Source organism: Dermacentor silvarum, chromosome 11 (assembly GCF_013339745.2).
Source record: "Dermacentor silvarum isolate Dsil-2018 chromosome 11, BIME_Dsil_1.4, whole genome shotgun sequence".
NCBI classification, from domain to species: domain Eukaryota; kingdom Metazoa; phylum Arthropoda; class Arachnida; order Ixodida; family Ixodidae; genus Dermacentor; species Dermacentor silvarum.
Window position 1 is genome coordinate 42,394,962 of NC_051164.1, and position 20,295 is coordinate 42,415,256.

The 20,295-nt window shown below is 51.7% G+C and overlaps 1 protein-coding gene and 1 long non-coding RNA gene across 2 annotated transcripts in view; both read right to left on the bottom strand.

The window, feature by feature from the left end:
• Positions 1-20,295, bottom strand: part of LOC125941294 (uncharacterized) — a 148,166-nt gene that overhangs the window by 35,671 nt on the left and 92,200 nt on the right. The window lies entirely within an intron of this gene.
• Positions 791-16,693, bottom strand: LOC125941655 (uncharacterized). Its single transcript, XR_007464543.1, has 3 exons — positions 16,397-16,693; positions 14,239-14,346; positions 791-847 (listed from the first exon to the last, which is right to left on the bottom strand). It is a non-coding gene; the product is annotated as an uncharacterized LOC125941655 (long non-coding RNA).

Here is a 20,295-nt window from a genome sequence, read left to right on the forward strand (position 1 = left end):
CACGCTACTTGCACAAACATGTGTAACGACGGATAATTGTCACTGCCGCATGTATTGACATTTCCTAGAGTGGGGTCGTAGAAAACATGGATTACAGCTGCCGGTTCCATAAATATGACAGGCTTACACCAATGGGAAGCATGTATGCAGACAGCATGTATGACAGTCTTTTCTGAGCATTTCCTCTGTATTTTCCGTTATCCGACCAGCATACGTATATTAAAAGCGAAAAAAAAAGGGTGTAATGAGACGCATCACAATAAAAAAAAAAAAAAATCACACCGAGGAGCTTTGCAGCACCCTTATGTCATGAAGTAAGTACAGTAGCGCCGTAGACTTGTCACTGTACGGCTTGTTAACATAGTATCTTCAATATGCACACCGTTTGCAACATGACGTGGCAGCGGCTTCGCTAAGTCCTGCTAAAACCAATAAAAAACTATAAACGAGTGAAAAACAGAAGCGGCAACTACAGAGCACTGCGTTGGCAAAATGCAAGAGCACGTGCACGTCAGAAAAACCGGCACCTCTCGTGCGGGTTCATGGGCGAACCGGCGGGGCAACCGAAGGCCTCGGCGAACGGCGCGAAGTTGCTCATGGCGCCGGTGCACTCCGGCGAGATGCGGTGGTCCGCGCTGTCCGCCCAGCATGTCACGTGACAGGCCGTCAGAAAGAAGACCTGCTCGGCGCTGTAGTTTTTCAATCCCCGGAGGGGCACGTCACGCGTGACGTCGCGGAACCGCTTGTAGGCGTCGTGCGCGATTTCCAGCGCCGGAAGTGCGGGGTAGAGCGACGTCACGTGGGCGGACGCGTTGGAGGAAGTGCACCGGCCCAGCTTCCACAGAGCCTGTCCTGGAGCCCCGCTGGCGTCGGTGGCGTTGGTTGGAGGAACCCAGGCCGACGGTGTGTGGTCGCCGTCGAGCAGGAGCGTGAGTGTGTTGATTGTGCGAGCCACCTGCATGCGCGGGAAGATAGGTGGTCCGGCATGAGATTGAATATGGCTACGCTTACACGAATCCGACGGGAGCGGGTCGAGTCGGACGTCGGACTGACCGAACCCGACATGACCGCGTTCAGATGAACTCGCTCCCGACGGCTCTGTACAACGGCGGCACGCAGCGTCGTGCCGAGACATCAAAGCGTTCGAACAGGGATTCCGGATATCGCCGCTGTCCATAACAGCTTTATACACGGCCCTTATCGTTAGATGAGATTGCATTGCGCAGTGCTTTGTCCCGCTACCGGCGCATGAAGCTCGTCTCATTGATCCCGCGCAAGTCTCGGCGATGGCCGTCCTGACCCGTCCGCGTTCACAGGCGCGCGGTGAACGGGCGGGACTGGGCCAACCTATCCCATGCAGTCGCGCTGGCTTAGCACGACTCGACGGCCATTGAGCCAGGCCGGCCAGCGCTTACATGAACTCGACTGGCAGATTCCCAGCCTGACAAAGCGATTCGACCTGCTGCTGTCCGGTTCACGAATGAGGAGGTTCACGTGGCATCACGGGCGCCACGCTATTCTCCTATTCACATCTCCTATACGCTCACTGAACTTCTACAGCGCAGGGATACTGCGGAGCTTCCCAATTACAACGGCACGGCGGCCGCGATGACATCTGTAGTCTTCCATTGCCCCGAGGACACGTTTGAGACCCCACAAATTAGTGCTGATGAGGAAGATGCAATGGCAGAGGGAGATTCAAATGCGGCAACTCTAGCCGTGACTGATGCAGGATATCCGCCTTGGAAAGTTGCAAGACTCCGTGTCTCAGCAACAAGCTGTGCCAGAGCAAGTGAACAAAAACATAGACTCTCTGAACAGCTTTGTTACTTGTTGCACTTTAAGAGCATCAGCACAAATGAAAATTAGATTTTTATTTTGAAAATGAGATAGGCAGCAACGTAAGTGTTACGCTCCATAAATCACAACTCCATCGATGGGGGGCGAAATCCGAAAATACCCGTGTACTTAGATTTAGGTGCACGTTAAAGAACCCCAGGTGGTCCATATTTCCGGAGTCCCCCACTACGGCGTGCCTCATAATAAGATCGTGGTTTTGGCACGTAAAGCCCCATAATTAATTAAATCACAACTCCATAAATTGCATTTCACAATTTTGACTCGATGTCTGGTATGTCTTATGTTGTTCCATAATATAGTGAATATTCAGTTTAGGGAACTTTCAGTAAAGTGAACTACTTCCTTTGCCCCCTTGAAGTTCACTCAAGTGAGAGTTCACTGTATTCAGTACATTTCTCACGCTTTGTACCTGTATACACTTTACGAGTCTGCATTTTTCTCTCTTAGTTGAGAAATCGCAATTCAGTGTCCGGTTTTCTGGGTTCCGTTGAGGGCCCATATCTAAGTTTTCGTATTTACTTATTTGCGCTTTTAAATGCATGCAACGCGAAGCTTTAAACGAAAAAGAAAGTGGTTTAAAACCAGCATGTGACGGAGCCAGTGTCTTTAATAGAAATGCTTTTCTTCGCAGGTCCTTGAAGTACAGTTTGACTGGGCTTTAAATTTCTCTCTTCCAAGACTTGCTTGTTCTCGCGTGACCGACAATTGCAATATATATATATTGAGCTGCGAAGCCCTAGTGCGTAATTTTGAGACGTCGGCCGATGCGATGCCTTTATTTCCGAGCGGCCGCCCGAGTCAGAGACGAAGCACCGCACGAGACAAAAGGTGATGATGAGTCGTATGTACAAATGACGACGACGATATGCACAAATAGCGCTCACACAAGATGCTGAGTCGTATCTACAGATGACGACGACGATATGCGCAAAATGCGCTCACAATACATTTATATATATACCTGTCCTTGCACATCTGCTTCACTGCAGATATTTCCACAACAGTGTCCTTCGAACCTCGGTGACTTGTCGGAACGAAATAAATTGAACGAGTTGCAGGAATATACTTGCGTCAGTATAGAATGACTTGAGCGATCAGCGCACCCGCAGTGATATCGACTTTCTACGCATATCTGTGTATGTAAGTTTTCGTCGTTACATAGACGTGACGATGCTACCCAGGCTTTTTGATACAAAGCCAAAGTTCGCGCCTGGTGAGAGAATGTCGTACGGGGCCGGTATAACGTAAGACTGTTCCAATCTGTTTTAACAGCGGAGCTGTTTAAGCCAACCGCAAGTCCGTGTGTCGCGAACAACAAACCTCGCTGAACGATGACGTCACCTGCGTTGCCTAGTAACCACCTGTCACAGCTGCGCCTCGCTTCTCCTAGCTCCGGCAACGCTCCGCCGCCGCGCAAGCTATGACGTCACTGCGCGTTGCATAGCGCAGCTTCCAATCAACACCGTCTAGGTGGCGTTGTTCCAACATCGACACCGCCTTTCAATGCCGACACAGCGTTCCAGCAGACCCGCTCCGTCAATGCGATCGCCTAGAAATCACTTACCCAGCTTCGCCCAGCCATGTCTTTGCTTCGCGCCGCAATTCTTGCTTTCTTTAGTCATGACAACAGTTTGTGAAGCCTTGCCATGACGTCACACTCATTATAAAGATCATGTCGCCGCCACGGCGACACACAATTCTCGTAGACTTCGCACTGGGTAAATGTAACACGGAACGGCCGAAGATGTACAAGACTCCCGAAGAAGCCGTTCAGCTAGAAGCTCGTCGTGCCGCCAGTCGGTTTGCGTGCTCATCGGGAGTATCATTCGGAGCCTAGCAAAACTTACCGAACGTAGAAAAACTTAGCCGAGCCTAGCGAAACTGGAAGTAGCTAGGTGATCACCAGCTCCGCTGTTCCTTGCACAATTTAGCATCCTTGCACAATTTAGTGCAAGCTGCGCAATTTTCTTTATTCCAAATCCGCCATTAGCCTCCCATGATAGATCAAAATCTTGAACCTGTATCGTGTGCCATCGGGGCATATGAGCAGATTCAAGAGCATAATTTTTTCAACATGCGTACTAACATGGTCGTGACAAACACAATATTAACACTAGCATACGTGACGTGTATTCATTTACGCATAATTACAAATGGCGCTTCCCTCATAGATTTCTTAAGGCATTTACGTCGTCACCTTACCTGCAAGGCATAGAGAAAGCCCAGGCCACCGTAATTGATGGCACTCGTGCCGTCAGCCACATAGAACGGCTCGGTGACTGTTTGGACGCCGACGGAAATCGTGTTAGAGACGACGTCGTACGTCGCTAGGTCGGACGACTGTAACCGGAACACGCGGAGGCTCGATTGATAGGCGTCGGTGTTCAGAGAACCGCGCAGTCGCTGTCGGATCTCGTGCCAGTGCCCGAAGAACCCACGCGTCGCGTTGTCGTAGTCGGGACCGTACAGGGCCTCCCCCCACCAAGCGTCGCCGCTCTGGTTCTGTTTCGGTTCGGGCCACACCACGGTGGTGGCGCTGCCTAGGCGCGAGCTGACAGCGTCGATCGCCTGGGAACCCAATGCGCTCGTCCAGGTCCGAACCTTCTCGACTGCCGTCTCGTGGACGTTGCTCAAGAGCCGCGTCACCGGTGGCCTCGAATCAGCGGAGGCAGTGCCGGTGACGTGGTCGACGCCGGACAGCAGCGCGTTGTACGCCATAGCGATGTGGCCTCCGCAGAGCACAGGGTAGACATCGTCGCCCATCTTGTTTGCCATGATGAACGCCTGCATCGCATCGCTGGAGACGGCGGCCATGATCTGAGCGAACCACCACGCCGTGTGAAACGTCAGTTCCCGGGCCGTGTGCGAAGCGAAGAGGACGTTCACGGCGTGCAGGAGTCCGGCGTCGGTGGTGAACAGCGTGTCTTCCTCGGTGAATGGCGGCTTTGCCCCGAACGCGGACTGCAGCGCGTCGACCCAGTCGCGGGCGTCGAGCTTCGGCACCAGCTGCGGCAGGTGGCGCATTTCGACGAACCGAGGCTCGGCGTGGCTCGCGACGTAGCGCGCCGACAGGTTTCCGAAGACGTTGCCCTGGACTTCGGCGCTCCTGTTGATCAGGAAGGAACGGAAGGCCGGCGCGAGCTCCTTTCCGAGAAACGCGACGTCGAGCAGGAGTGCCACGTACCCATCGTAGAGCTTGTATGCTTCGACCTCCCGGTGTACTCTCTGTGCGACGTACGCCACGCTCGTCGAGCTGACGCTAACGGACCGGTGCGCTGGCGTGGCACCGTCTTCCGGCGAGGGTGTCACGAGGTCGACGGTAAACCAGAGCGGCACGTACCAGACCACGGACATGTTCAAGATGGTGGCCAGCGTGAAGGCGTAATGGCCGTCGTCTCGTTGCTGATCGTCGTCGCCTGTGCTGTTGGTGTCGGGCAGCAGCCACGGGAAGAGTTCTTCGGTCATGAAGTGGAAGAGCTGCTTGATGCCGCCGTCGGTGTGGCTGCCAGTCTGGGATTCCCGATGCATGCAGGCGTCTACGAGTCGCGTCACCCTCGTCGCAACTCTGTTGCCGGTGTCATCGTACCATCGGTAGCGCGCCAGATTGTGCAGCCACTTGCCCATGCTATAGATGGTCACCGACGGCACTCCCTCGATGTACTTTTCGGTCCAGCGGGAGCAGACGAACTTGCCAAAGTCCTCGCACGGTGCGACGCCGCTGCCATTGCGGTGCAGGCCCAGGGTCTCCGCTTGGTGCACGCACCCTGCCGTGACACACACGCCGGCATCGGCGCTGCGGGAGGCTTTGGGCGATGGTAGGAGCAGCGCCAAGCCGATGGCGAGGACGGCGACGCCCAGCAGACCGATGACTACTCCAGCACACCTGCTGGTAATGACGGGAGCTTTACTTCCGGGTGCGTTCGACGCCATGGCAGTGATTTGGAAATAACGTCAGGCGGCGAAGACGCGTCAAAGCTGACGGTGCATTCTTCTTCTATCTCGTGCCGTATTCAGCGAGCGCATGGTATGGTATGGAATGCCTTATAATGATGGCGCACACCCACTGCGGGGGATTTGGCTAGATTTGAATGGTATTAGGCAACCTTTGTTAATACTAAAATTGGTAAAGTTCACTGGAGGAAATGAACAAAAGTTATATTTTACGAATTCACGAAAATCTCTTTGAAGCAACAATAAATTCCTCCACGGCTGAGCAAATATCCATGTGGCACTTTGCAAGAAAGTAGGCTCCTAGAGAAAGGATATTTAGAATTGAAAAGCTTAAACCAAGCTGTGTAAATCTTGATTCTAAAATATTTTTTCCTTAAAGAAGAAAAACGTTGGCTGAAAATTAGCTACAGCTAGGTTTAAGAAGTCTTGAATAATTGTAGAAGTCCTGAATCTAGTAGTCGTTAGGTAAGCTATTGTAGGAAGTAATGGTAGTACAGGACCACTGAGGGCCGCTCTCGCGAGACTATCAGCCATTTCGTTCATGACTAATCCTTTATGTCCAGGCACCCAAAGCCATCTAATTAAATTTATGTAGGCAGGCACTAGAAAATGAAATGTACGCAAAAGGTTAGTGACACTATTTGTTGTGAGCGAGGAACATAATGATAAAGAATCCGTTATCATTATTACCGCCGATATTGATCAATTTAGATTGCGTAAGGCTAAAGCTACAGCTAGAATTCAGCCCGAAATACGGAAAAGAAGTCCGGAATCCTGATTGCGAATGACCAGTCTAGAGCAGGAGAGAAAATTCCAATTCCACATTTTCCTTCATACTGTGAGGCGTCTGCCGCAATGACCGTATTTATAGCAAACTCAATAAATGGTCTTGTAATCGGCCATTTAATATATTATAAGAGAGAAGTTCTGCGTTGTTTGGGTAGTTGTCATACATTTGTAGGTTCTCTCGCACATCACAAATAGGCGGCACCTCCCAGATACGTAAATTAACGGATTGTTTGTACAAAGACCACCTGTGGTGTATGAAACAGAGGCCAGTATACTCCGAAGAATAATGCAGGCTGGGAAATGAATATGTTTTCCAATCTTGTAATATGGGATTCATACAAATTTAAGAATGTTTGCGCCGTCAGCAAACGAAATCTACACACTATTGATGGCAACCTGACTTCTTGGTGTAGTATGTTATTCCCAACAAATTTCGGTAATCCGCAAAACAATCGTAGAGATTCCCGCTTAAGCAGAACAAGGGGGCGTAATATATAAGCTGGCGCACCAGAAATTAATATACATCCAAATTCTAAAATGGGCCGCACATACATCTTTTATATCATTAAAAGTGGGTCTCTCCGCATCCCGGACCGACTGTTGCATAGCTTACGTAGCATGCCAACTGCTCTCACTCCTTTTTTTAAATGTGTGGTCAATATGGTCAAGCCAGCTAAGGGAACCGTCATAGACTACACCTAAATACTTCACTGACTCAAATTGAGGTATAGTCTCGAGGCGATAGGATAGCGATATGTTAACGTGATTGTTAATAGGGAAAACCAATATCGAACATTTTTTAACGTTAAGTGAAAGGCGAAGTTTGTTTAACCAGGTTTCTATGGCGTAGAGGTAGTTCTGTAGTCGATAATATAGAGAGTGAATATCACTGTCTGATGTGAAGAAAGCAATGTCATCTGCGTATACGCATGCTTGTTCATCTTGATGACGAGGATTGGAACACAACCGAATGTTAAATAGTAATGCTGAAGTGACAGCTCCTTGAGGAACACCACGTGACTGGTTATGTATTCTCGAGGAAAAGCCTCTTCGAGAGCAGTAAAATGTTCTTCCATTTAAAAATTCACCAATCCAGTTTGCAAAATAATATGGAAACTCTAGATTTCGCAATATATCTAATAAAATTAAGTGTTCTACACTATCGTAGGCTTTGGAAATGTCTAATGTCACAAGAGTACCCAATTGCCTCTGTCGTCGTGCTAATTTTATTCTACTACCTAAGCCAACCTGAGCATGCCAAATTGAACATGATGGTCGGAATCCAATTTGGCAGGGGCTAAGCAAGTCTTTGTTCTGTATAAATTCAATGATACGGGCATACAGTACTCTTTCAATTAATAGCTGGCTGAGTCATTGCTTGGAGTCAGGAATCGCTTTACGCGTACCCTCCAGACTTCATAAGAAGTTCCAGCTATTGACAACCACCTGCTACATCTATAGGAGGCGAGAAGAGGCCTCACGTGGCGGTGGAAGAGGCAAAAGTATAACAACAAGCTCAAGATCGCGGAAGCGACGTGACAAGCGGAAGAGTATGCATGGACCTTGGCAAAGAACAATTCGTTGGCCAAATGCGACTCCGTGAAGAGAGAGAGAGAGAACATTTGTTTGGACCATCGAGGGCGTTGCTCTTGAGGTCGAGTGGGTGGTGTCCTCATTCCAGGACTCCACTGGCCATGGCTGCTCGACGTGCTTGCTGGACGAGAGCTTCTTGTCCCGCCAGGGTATCGCCGGTCATGAAATGCAGCCTCGGCGCCAAGGCGGCGTGCCGTCTTCTTACATGTTTGATAGAGCCCACCACGTCGCGCGGGAAGCAGCAACGTAACCTCAAGAGAGCCCTGCACGGCTTCGCGGGCGCGGACGAGCAGCTGGTTGCAGCCCTCACCAGCAAATATCGGTGTACAGTGAAAGAAAACGAGCCAGTACGGGAGGATGAAGGTATGGAGAATCCGGACCTGGATCGGAAGTTCGAGGTCGAGAAACTACATGTAGCGCTTATGGCCATGAGGCAGGGCACGGCGCCAGGGATTGACAATGTGGCGCTGGGATTGCTTACCAGTCTTAATCGGCAGGCGCTCAAAACTCACGCAATACATCAACGAGTGCAGGAGAAGTGGAAAGCTACCCAGGGCGTGGAAGACGGCTGATGTCGCCTTCATTCCCAAGCCTTGAAACGGCGTGAACATCAATAACCTGAGGCCAATCTCGCTCAAATCTTGGGCAGGAAAGCTTACGGAGAAGGCGGCGCAACTGCGCCTATCGGCGTATCTAGACGACCCAGACCTTCTGCCTCACCCGATGTTCCGTTTTCGGACACACTTATGAACCCAGGACGTGTTTCTACAGTGGAAGATGGAGGCGATTGATCCCCCGCGAAAGTGCAACAGTAGGGCCACGCTGGCTGGTGCTGGATCTTAAGTGGGCTTTGGACAACGTGAAACACTCCAAGATTCTGGAAAATCTACAGGGTACTCATTGCGGAAACCGTACCTTTTATTACATTAAGGACTTCTGGAAGATCGGCAAGCAAACGTCAAGATTAGTGACACGAGGTCCGAGCCGATACTCATGGGTACCAGGGGTACGCTTCAGGGAGCGGTCCTTTCTCCACTGCTCTTCAACATTGCCCTCATGCACCTGCCGTAACAACTGAGTTTCGTAAAGGGAATTCGTCACGCCCTTTACGCGGACGATATAACCATATGGACAACGGATGTTAGCTTGGGACAGATGGAGGGTGTACTCCCTGAGGCTGCCACCACAGTTGAAATGTATGCAGCAGAATGCGGACTGCACTGTTGCCCGGACAAATCGGAGCCCCTCGTCTTGCGGCGGAAGGGGGATTCTGCACTGCTGTAAATCTCGGTCCATGACAAACCTATTCCCGAGGTGGAGACACTACGGATTTTGGGGCTCCAACATGGGCGTGAACACAGCCGCGATCACTAAGCTTGGAATGCTGTCTGAGTAAATCATCCATCCGTATTTTACCTCTGGTCACTACCAAGAAGAGGGGTGTGCAAGAAAAGGACATCCTTAGGCTAGTACAGGCGTTTATCCTGTGCAGAATAGTGTATACGTGGCCTTGTACCTTCGGATGAGGAAGAGCGATCTAAACCACTTGGACGTTATTATTCGAACGGCTTATAAGAACGCGCTCGCTCTGCCCATGTAAACGTCTACGGAGCGTCTGCTACAACTGGGAGTGCACAATACGGCTGATGAATTGATTACCGCCCATCTTACACGCCACGTAATACGATTGGCCACAACCAAGATGGGCCGCAGGGTCTTGGAAGATTTGAACATCTGCATTCCGCAACAAGTGGCTGGGCAACAAGGCATTCCTCCAGAGTGGAGGAGCAAAATCTTAATGCTTCTGCTTCCTCAAAACATGCACCCGGAGCATCATCAAGCCAGAAGAGCGGTAGGGAGCAAGATGATGAACAAGTGCTATTCAAGAACAGATGGAGGCTTCTTCGTGGACGCTGCGGGCCATGTAAAGGAGATATAGACAATCTCAGGGGCGCACCAAATGCAGGTTGTAGACGGGCTTTCAGTTCGTGACGGGGAAACCTTGGCTGTGGAGGAAGTGGCGATAGCCCCAGCCGCGACACACTTCGCGTCCGAATACATTATTACAGATTCGTAGGCGGCTTATAGAAATTATTTGCGGGGTAGGATCACGCCGCTGGTATGCAGAATTGTTAATCAATGTAAGACTCGAGCTGCACGGAAGCAGCTGATATGGGTACCAGGTCACGAGGGGGTTGAGGGAAACGAGCGTGCACATGCTTCGGTCCGAGGTTTCCTTCCCCGGGATCCGTCTACGTCGTCCCTTGCTGACATAGGCTCCTCCTCTCCGTTAATAACATACTCAGATATATTGCAGCATTTGCGTCTTGAAAGGCACACACCGCCAGGGCCCGCAAAGGGTCTTAATAAATCAGAAGAGTCCCACCTCCGTCGGCTACTATGTCATTTAATAATCGAGCCAGACTTCACGCCATTGAGCCCGAGTCTTTTTCAGCGCAGTGCAAATTTTGTGGCCAGAAGGCAGACTTATACCATATGGCATGGGCTTGTGCGAAAAATAGCAGTATTGCCATAATAAATCAGCCAACGTGGGAGGGCTGATGGCTGCATAAACTTGGACACATTCGCTTTCTAACTGAATTGACAAGCGTGGTGTCATCGCGCACAAGCAAACATGAATAGATCACACTGAATGACCGCAGACAACGACTGTCAAAACGCTGGCAGCAAGCGCAGCCGCCGCAGCGGGTGAAGAATCGTGTGGTCTATCGCTTCAACGGAAACTGAGCGGCGAATGCACAGCGTATACAAAGGTCAGAACCGTTTGGAGATAAGAGACGGTGCGGGCGACCGCCACCACAGCCAGTGCAAGCGTATTTGTTGGCAGAGTAGAAGCTGCTCCCCCCCCCCCCCCTCCATCCCGCGCTGCCTTCCCGCTTTTTTGCGTTCGCGTGGGAGATTGCGTTGCCAGTTCCCCTTGCGCCCGGTTGCAAGATACGCATTTGGTGCCGTAGCACAGCGTCGCCCCGCTTCTCTCCCCCCCATACCCCCACGGCATTTCGCGCGACGGTCGCGTTTGCTTTCCGCCGTGCGTTCGCTCTCCGTGATAGCGCGCGTCCCCCGCGCACTTTCCCTCGCGCATACGGCGGGCGGCGACGATTTTATCGCCTTGGAATCTATACGGAACCTCACGGCGACGACGACGGCGACGCCGACGGCAGAAATCCGGTTGAAGTGTCCATATAATTGCTATCGCAATAATAGCATCGCGCCGCATAGCGGTTCCAGTTGGTAGTAGGACGCGTAGAGCCGCTGCGGACGCCGACCACGTTTCCCCGCGTTCGCGTCGAACGCGCCCGGTGTCCGTGACTGCAGCCGATGCCTCTGGCGGCGGCTCGGCAGGTTTCGATCAGAGAACTGGACACTCGTTGCTTCCGAAAGACTGAAGCGAGAGCTAGGGAAGCTCAGTTGTAGCAGACGCAATACCCGAATGCTCTTTGCAAGTTATGTCATGCAACTAGAGCGACACCCTCGCACATGTTGTGGGCGTGTCCTGTAATAGCAGCGAAAATGGCAGTAGCTCCGGAGGCTCTTGCGTTGAAGTGGGCCGCCGCTCTGCGCAGCTCCAACCTCAAGACACGAGAGTGGGCAGTCCAGCGGGCCCGGGAGGTGGCGAGGAGGCAAGGCCTCGAAGTCCCCCCATGGGAGACCTGAGCCCGGGTCGTTAAACTTCGCCGGATTTTAATGAAGTTGTTTCCATCCATCCATAGGGAAGCTGAAACCAAGCGTCGCCTGAAGAGAACATCCCGAGTTTAGATTGCGGGAAGCCGAGAGTTCGCGTAGGCGAAGAAATGAAGATCCGGAGTCTCGTGAACGTGGCCGGTTGAATTCATCGCGATATTACGCAGAACATCGCGAAGAAATCCTGAGCGCCAGGAAACAGAGGAGACTGGAAGACCTTGGGTTGTGGGTGCTCAGGAACTTTCGCAACTTGCAACGACTTGGGACTAACGGTGCTAATGGGCGCTCGCTTCGGCGGTCCTCTTTCTCGCAGTGGAAAAAATTATGCGTGGCTCTGCTATCGCAAACACCAGAGACCAGCGGGGATGGGGGAAGCCCAGCAAAAGTTAGACTAAGTGTGTGGTTTGCCACTTCTTTACTAGGCTTTCCCCATTTCGGCTGGTCTCTGATGTTTGCGATAGCAGAGCCACACATACTTTTTACAGCGAAGCTGTTAAGGGCTCAGTCTACAATGGTCGTGTCCGCGTGTATAAAAAAAACTCTCATTGGCCGTATGCTGTATGTGCGAGTGAAAGCGTGCGAGGGAGCGAACGCACGGCGGCGAGCAAACGCGACTTCTTCCGTCGCGCGAAAAGCCGTGGAGTGAGGGAGGGAGGGAGGGAGGGGGAGGGGAGCAGCACCAGCAACGCGCAGAACTGCTGTCGACGGCGGCGGCGTTTTGTCCGCGTTCGCACCGGACGCGCGCGGCGTTGGTGACGTGTTTATAAAGAACGTGCCAACCTTTGCCGTACACCCTATGGCGGTGTACCGTAGCGACCACAAATCCCTGTGGTCACTAAATAAGTGAAAACCACTGGATCATATATATTTCTCATTCTTTAATAGTTCAAATAACCAATTACACCATCACATCTTAATAGTCATAATTGGAAATACATAATTCCCACCATAGTACAGCTTCGTTCGTCTTCCAGCTCCACCCCAGTGGAAGGGCTGACAGATTTTTTAAATAAATGTTTTTATGATCATCATCCTATTTGTTCATATTTCTCCTTTCAGACTCCGCTGTTTCTGTAGCCGACTAGTTCTCTTCTCTGTAGCCAACACTAATTTTCTGTTGGCAACTTCTACACTTCTGTCCTCTTGCTCGGCATGTCTATTCTTGCTCATACGCAGATGATGATGAATAAACTTTTATTGGGCCCAAAATATATTGGTGGTGCCCACAGGCACCAGACGGGGTGGTTCCCTAGTTACGGGACCCATATGTTCCCAGCAGCTCCTGGCCCCTGTCCGTCAGTGCGAGCTGAATCGGTAGGGCGGGGCTGGATAACAAGGTCTCCCATCGCTCAAGGGGTTGGGGGTTGGGGATGTTTAATACGCGTCTTATACCACTTGATACAGCCCCCTAGTCTGCACAAACATCGGTAACGACGGAGAATTGTCACTACTGCACGTATAGACATTTCCTCGAGTGGTGTTCTAGGAAAACAACTAAAAAAACATTAATGAATGATCCCTGCCTGCTCCATAAATATAACAGCCGTAATGGAAAGCAGGTGAAGACAGCGTGTATAGAGAGTCTGTTCGCAGCATTTCCTCGGAGTCTTCCGTTATCAGACTAACACACCTATTTTAAAAGTGAAAAAAAAATGTATAACAACACGGCGGCACAATGAAGACAAGGAATCACGCCGAAGAGAATTACAGCAGTCTTATGTCATGTAGTAAATGTAGTAACGCCGTAGACTCATCACTATACAGCATGTTAACATTCTCTCTTCAATAGGCGGACAGTTTGTAACATGACGTGGTAGCTGCTTCGCGCAGTCCCGATAAAAAAAAACAATAAAAAAGAATAAGGGAGCAAGAAGCAGAAGCGGGAACTATAGGGCACAGCGTTGGCTAAAATTAAGAGTGAATGAAAAAGAAGGCGAAGTGAAAAATGTGCTCTTTTCCTTTTGTTTTCGAGCAACCCTCGATCGTTTTAGAGATCGCGCGGGCACTTCAGAAAAACCGGCACTTCTCGCGCGGGTTCATGGGTGAACCGGCGGGACAGCCGAAGGCCTCGGCGAACGGCGCGAAGTTGCTCATCGCGTCGGTGCACTCCGGCGACATGCGGTGCCCCGTGCTGGCCGTCCAGCAGGTCACGTGACAGGCCGTCAGGAAGAAGACCTGCTCTGCGCTGTACTCCTCCAGGCCCCTGAGGGGCACGTCCTGTGTGACGTCGCGGAACCGCTTGTAGGCGTCGTGCGCGATTTCCAGCGCCGGAAGTGCGGGGTAGAGCGACGTCACGCGGGCGGACGCGTTGGAGGAAGCGCACCCGCCCAGCTTCCACAGAACCTGTCCTGGAGCCCCGCTGGCGTCGGTGGCGTTGGTTGGAGGAACCCGAGCCGACGGTGTGTGGTCGCCGTCGAGCAGGAGCGTGAGTGCGTTGATGGTGCGCGCCACCTGCATGCGCGGGAAGATAGGTGGCGCGGAATGATATTCAATACGGCGACGTTTACACGAACCCGAGTCTAGTGGGTCAGACATCTAGTCAGACATCGAACTGACCGAACCCGACGTGACCGCGTTCACATGAACTCTCTTCAGACGTGTGTATGGACAACCGCGGCACAGTGTCGAGCCGAGACATCGACGCGTTCGAACTGGGCTTCCGGTTTTCGCTGCTATCCGCAACAGTGTTATTTCATGGATCTTATCGTTAAATGATATTGCACTGCGCAGTGCTTGTCCCGCTACCGGGACAGGCACTATATATACCTATATACCTGCCCCTGCCTCGCAAGGGAACAAGAATTCCGGATCGCCAGTCAGGCTCTAGAGTCTGTAAAGGAGTACGTTTATCTAGGTCAATTACTCACAGGGGACCCTGATCATGAGAAAGAAATTTCCAGGAGAATAAAATTGGGTTTGAGTGCATACGGCAGGCATGGCCAAATAATGAATGGGAGCTTACCACTGTCATTGAAAAAAAAAGTGTGCAATCATTGCATTCTATACCGGTGCTAACATATGGGGCAGAAACTTGGAGGTTAAAAAAGAAGCTCGAGAACAAGTTAAGGACCGCACAAAGAGCGATGGAACGGAAAATGTTAGGCCTAACGTTAAGAGACAGGAAGAGAGCGGTGTGGATCAGAGAACAAGCGGGGAGAACCGATATTCTAGTTGACATTAAGTGGAAGAAATGGAGCTGGGCAGGCCATGTAATGCGTAGGATGGATAACCGGTGGACCATTAGGTTACAGAATGGATACCAAGAGAAGGGAAGCGCAGTCGAGGACGGTAGAAAATCAGGTGGGATGATGAAGTTAGGAAATTTGCAGGCTGCTAGTTGAAATCATCTAGCGCAAGACAGGGGTAAGTGGAGATCACAGGGAGAGGCCTTCGTCCTGCAGTGGACATGAATAGGCTGATGATGATGATGATGATGAGCTGCCCCTGCAATACTGCTTCACCACAGATATTTCTACAAGTGGCCTTCGAACTTCGTTGACCGGTCGGAACGAAAGCAAATTGGACGACTTTCAGGAGCATCTTTGCGTCAGTACGAAATGACTTCAGCGTTTAGCACACCCACATAGATATCGACTTTCAACGCAAATCTCTATATCCATTTCAGCGGTTACATATAAGTGACGATAGTACCCAGGGTTTTTGCTACGAAGCCACTGTTTGCGCTTGGTGAGAGAATGCCGTACAGGGCGAGTATAACGTAAAACTATTCCAACCTGTTTTTTATTCCGAAAGCGCCATTAGTCCTCCGTGATACATCAACTTGGCCAAGGCCTCGCCCATATGGGTGGGTGCGAGCCAGCGGAATCGTATTCCGTTATTCCGGCCCAGGTTACATCATTGATGTGATTTATGTTTATAAATTTTTAAGGCGGTCCCCATTGACCGTCCCGACTGGTCTGCACCTGCTACGGACAGATGGCGCTAGCAGTTGGTGTCCTATAGGGAGCCTACATGCAAACAGCGCTTGCATGTAGGCTCCCTAGTGTCCTAGTCAAACAGGTCTAGGTGAACATTTGTCGCAGCCCTTTCCCAGGAGGATGCCGACAAATAATAATCGTAATCACTACATTGTTCGACAATAGCTAACAGCGAGAAATTTCCAGACAGAGCAGGAAAATTACCTGCAGTGTTAAGAGGATGTAAAAAATGACAGATAAGCGGAAACAAAGGCTAACAAAAGACGAATTCTGATAGCTGCATGAATGTTATTTAAATGCAACATGGTAAAGCTAAAATGGGTGAGGTATATCGCCCTGTCTACCACCCGATTCTGCTCTTTAAAGGATGACAAGCGATGCAACCTGTAACCCGTATCGTGTGCAAACGCGGCATATAAGCCGATTCAGGAGCCAAATTTTTTCGTCATGCATACTGGTTGTGATAAAAACGCTGTTAACACGAGCATACATGACGTGTGTTCATTTACGCGTAATTAAGAATGCAGCGTCCTTCACTTAAGGTTGTTACGAAATCGCCTTACCTGCAAGGCATAGAGAAAGCCCAGGCCGCCGTAATTGATGGCACTCGTACCGTCAGCCACATAGAAGGGCTCCGTGACTGCTTGGACGCCGACGGAAATCGCGTTAGAGACGACGTCGTACGTCGCCAGGTAGGACGACTGCAATCGGAACACGCGGAGGCTGGACTGATAGGCGTCGGTGTTGAGAGACCCCTGCAACCGCCGTCGGATCTCGCGCCAGTGCCCGAAGAACCCTCGCGTCGCATTGTCGTAGTCGGGACCGTACAGGGCCTCCCCCCACCAAGCGTCGCCGCTCTCGTTCTGTTTGCATTCGGGCCACACCACGGTGGTAGCGTTGCCTAGGCGTGAGGTGACAGCGTTGATCGCCTGGTAACCGAACGCGCTCGTCCAGGTCCGAATCTTCCCGACTGCCGTCTCGTGGACGTAGCTTAAGAGCCGCGTCACTGGCGGCCTCGGGTCGGCGGAGGCAGTGCCGGTGCCGTAGTGGATGCGAGACAGCAGCACGTTGTACGCCATGGCGATATGGACTCCGCAGAGCACCGGGTAGACTTCGCTGCCCACCTTGTTTCCCAATATGAAGGCGTGTATCCCGTCGCTGGACACGGCGGCCATGAACTGGGCGAACCACCACGCCGTGTGAAACGTCAATTCCCGGGCCGTGTACGACGCGAAGAGGACGTTCACGGCGTGCAGGAGCCTGGCATCGGTCACGAACAGCGTGTCCTCCTCGGTGAGCGGCGGGTTCGCCCCGAACGCGGACTGCAGCGCGTCGACCCAGTCGCGGGCGTCGAGCTTTGGCACCAGCACCGGCAGGTGGCGGATTTTGACGAACCGAGGCTCGACGTGGTTGGCGATGAAGCCCAGCGACAGGTTTGCGAAGACGTTGCGCTGGACTTCGGCGCTCATGACTTTGAGGAAAGCACGAAAGGCTGGCGCGAGCTCCTTTCCGAGGAACACGACGTCGAGCAAGAGTGTCACGTACATTTTGTAGAGCTTGTGCGCTTCGACCTCCCGGTGCATTCGCTGGGCGATGTATGCCACGGACGTCGAGCTGACGCTAACGGACCTTTGCGCCGACGGGGCACCGTCGCCCGGCGAGGGTGTGACGAGGTCGACGGTGAACCAGAGCGGCACGTACCAGACGACGGACATGTTGACGATGGTGGCCAGCGTGAAGGCGTAGTCGCCGTCGTCTCGTAGCCCGTCACCGTCGCCGGTGCTGTTGGCGTCGGGCAGCAGCCACGGGAATAGTTCTTCGGTCATGAATTCGAAGAGCTGCTTGATGCCGCCGTCACTGTGGTTGCCTGTCCGGGATTCCCGATGCATGCAGGCGTCCGCGAAACGCGTCACTCTCGCCGCAAATCTGTTGCCGGAGTCCTCGTACCACCGGGAGTGCGCCAGATTGAACAGCCACTTGCCCATGCGATAGATGGTCACCGACGGCACTATGTTGAGGTCTTTTTCGATCCAGCGCGAGCAGACAAACTTGCCAAAGTCGTCGCACGGTCCGACGACGCTCCCGTTGCGGTGCAGGCCCAAGGTATCCGCATGATCCACGCACCCTGTCGTGATGCACACGCCGGCATTGGTGCTGCGGGTCACCACGCGCGAGGGTAGGAGCAGCGCCAAGGAGACGGCGAGGAGAGCGGCGCCCAGCAGTACGACGGCGACTACCGCACACCTGCCGCGGCACCTACGTCTTCCGTGGTTGGGCGGCGTCGAGAGTACAGTGAGCGCAGGCGCGGCTTGGGCCTGCAGGAAACATTTCATAAAGCAAACTACAGGGTCGACGCTGGAGGATCACGTTGAGTCGCTTTGACGATGAGAGCAACTCGATTGAATGAAATAACTTTAATAAATTTGTGTCGGCTCATCAGTGGGGGTTGAGTTCATGGATATGGATCACATACGATGATGGATGCGCGCCTCATGTTTAAACTCCCATATGGAGCGCTGTGTGTCTCGGTGTCGACTGTCGTTGTTCGGGGGTATATCTTCAAAGGAGGGGATATCTGCTCTCAGGCACGTTTGCCCGAGATCTCGGTATTTGCTTATCCGACTGACTTCGTCTGGCCACACCGGCCTTGTTATTTAACTTCAAAGCGTTATATTCTGGCATATTTTCATGTGGAGAAGAATTTTACCGAATAATCAATTTATAACACTACGTATTAAGCGTGAACTTTTGAAGAAATGTTTTCTCACGAATTCTTTGAGTTTCTGGAGCGCCTCTGCGTCGTCCTTCTCGGCCGGATGTTTAGGCGCCGAGGCGCTGGTGCTTCCGGTACCGCGGGACTTCGCCAAGGAGGTTCCTGTTTAGACGAATAAGCAGCGAAATTCAGGGGAGTGTTCGTTACGATTGCAACGATTGTCATCGTAACAATTAGCTTCCCGAACGGCGCACTCAACTTTACAGAACGGAATAGTTGAAGACACTCACCGGTTTATTGCGATTGATTGATGGAAGTATATGATGCGGTGAACGCGCGACAAATAAAAAATGGATAATTCGCAATTCCATTAAATTCAAACAGCCCGAAATTCGTATGTCCACCATACTTGTTTTCAGGGCACGGTGACTGTGCGTTTTACACGAGCGATGTGGTTGCAGATTCAGATCTACTGGCTTCTTTAGGAGGTAATCGGAGTAAAGAAAAAAAATTAAAAATGTCGCAGTTTCGCCCGAAAGGCGAAGCATCAATTGCGATAGCAAATTAGTGGAGGGCTATACGGAGTAAGGATATTAGTTTTATCGGCTGCATAAACTGGGACACATTCGCTTACTAACTGAATTAACAAGCGTGGTTTCAGCGCGCACAAGCAAACATGACTGAATCACACTCGATGACTGCAGACAACCACTGTCAAAACGCTGGCGCGAACGAGCGCGGCCGCCACAGTGAGCGACGGTTCGTGCGGTCTATCGCAGCAACGGAAACTGAGCGGCCGAAAGCACAGTGCATACAAAGGTCAGAGCCGCCTGGAGATCGCTTTCAAGATACGGTGCGCACGACAGCGCGCACCGGCGCAATGTACGCAGTTAGAAAAGTAGAAGTGCCCCCCCCCTCCCTCCCTCCCGCGCTGCCTTCCCGCTTTCCTCCTTTCTTATGGGAGATTGCGTCGCTAGTTGCCCTTGCGCCCGGTTTTCAAGATACGCACTTGGTGCCGCAGCACAGCGTCGCCGTCGCTCCCTCCCATACCCCGACGGCCTTCCGCGCGACGGATTAAGTCGCGTTTGCGCTCCGCCGGGCGTTCGCTCTCCGTGAAAGCGCTTTCACTCGCACATACGGCGCGCGGCGACGATTTTATCGCCCTTGGGCTTTATACGGAACCTCACGGCGGGGACGGCTACGGCGACGTCGCCGATGGCAGAAATCAGCTTGAAGTACCCATATAATTGCTATCGCACTAAAAGGTTGTGACAGGACATTCAAACAGCAAGGCGAACCGCGTCCATGTTTGATGCTCAGGCAGCTGTGTGTACGTTAGCGAATGCACGTGGTCTCAGATATTGCGTGTGTACTATCTCGGAGAGCATCTCGCAAAACCACAAATGAGACTGCACAGGGTGACTTGGGTTGGGCCTCGTTTGAAGTTAGTTTTGCCGAAAGACTCGGGAACACGGATGCAAATAAATGTGCTGCTAAAGTGCACAAGTATCGGTACTTGAAAAGCGTGGAAACGAGATGGAGGAAGAGGTCAATAAAGTTGGCAACCAAGTAAGGGTAATTGAAAGTGTAAATAGACAACCAATAATCATCAGAAAGAAAGTGAGAGAAACAGAGACAGTGGGTTGGATGCAAAGAACGGAAACAGATACGACCATGGAGATTTACAAGAGTGAGAAGAAAGAAATTAGAAGGGAAAATCTGTACGATAACACGAAGGGAAGTGCCTTG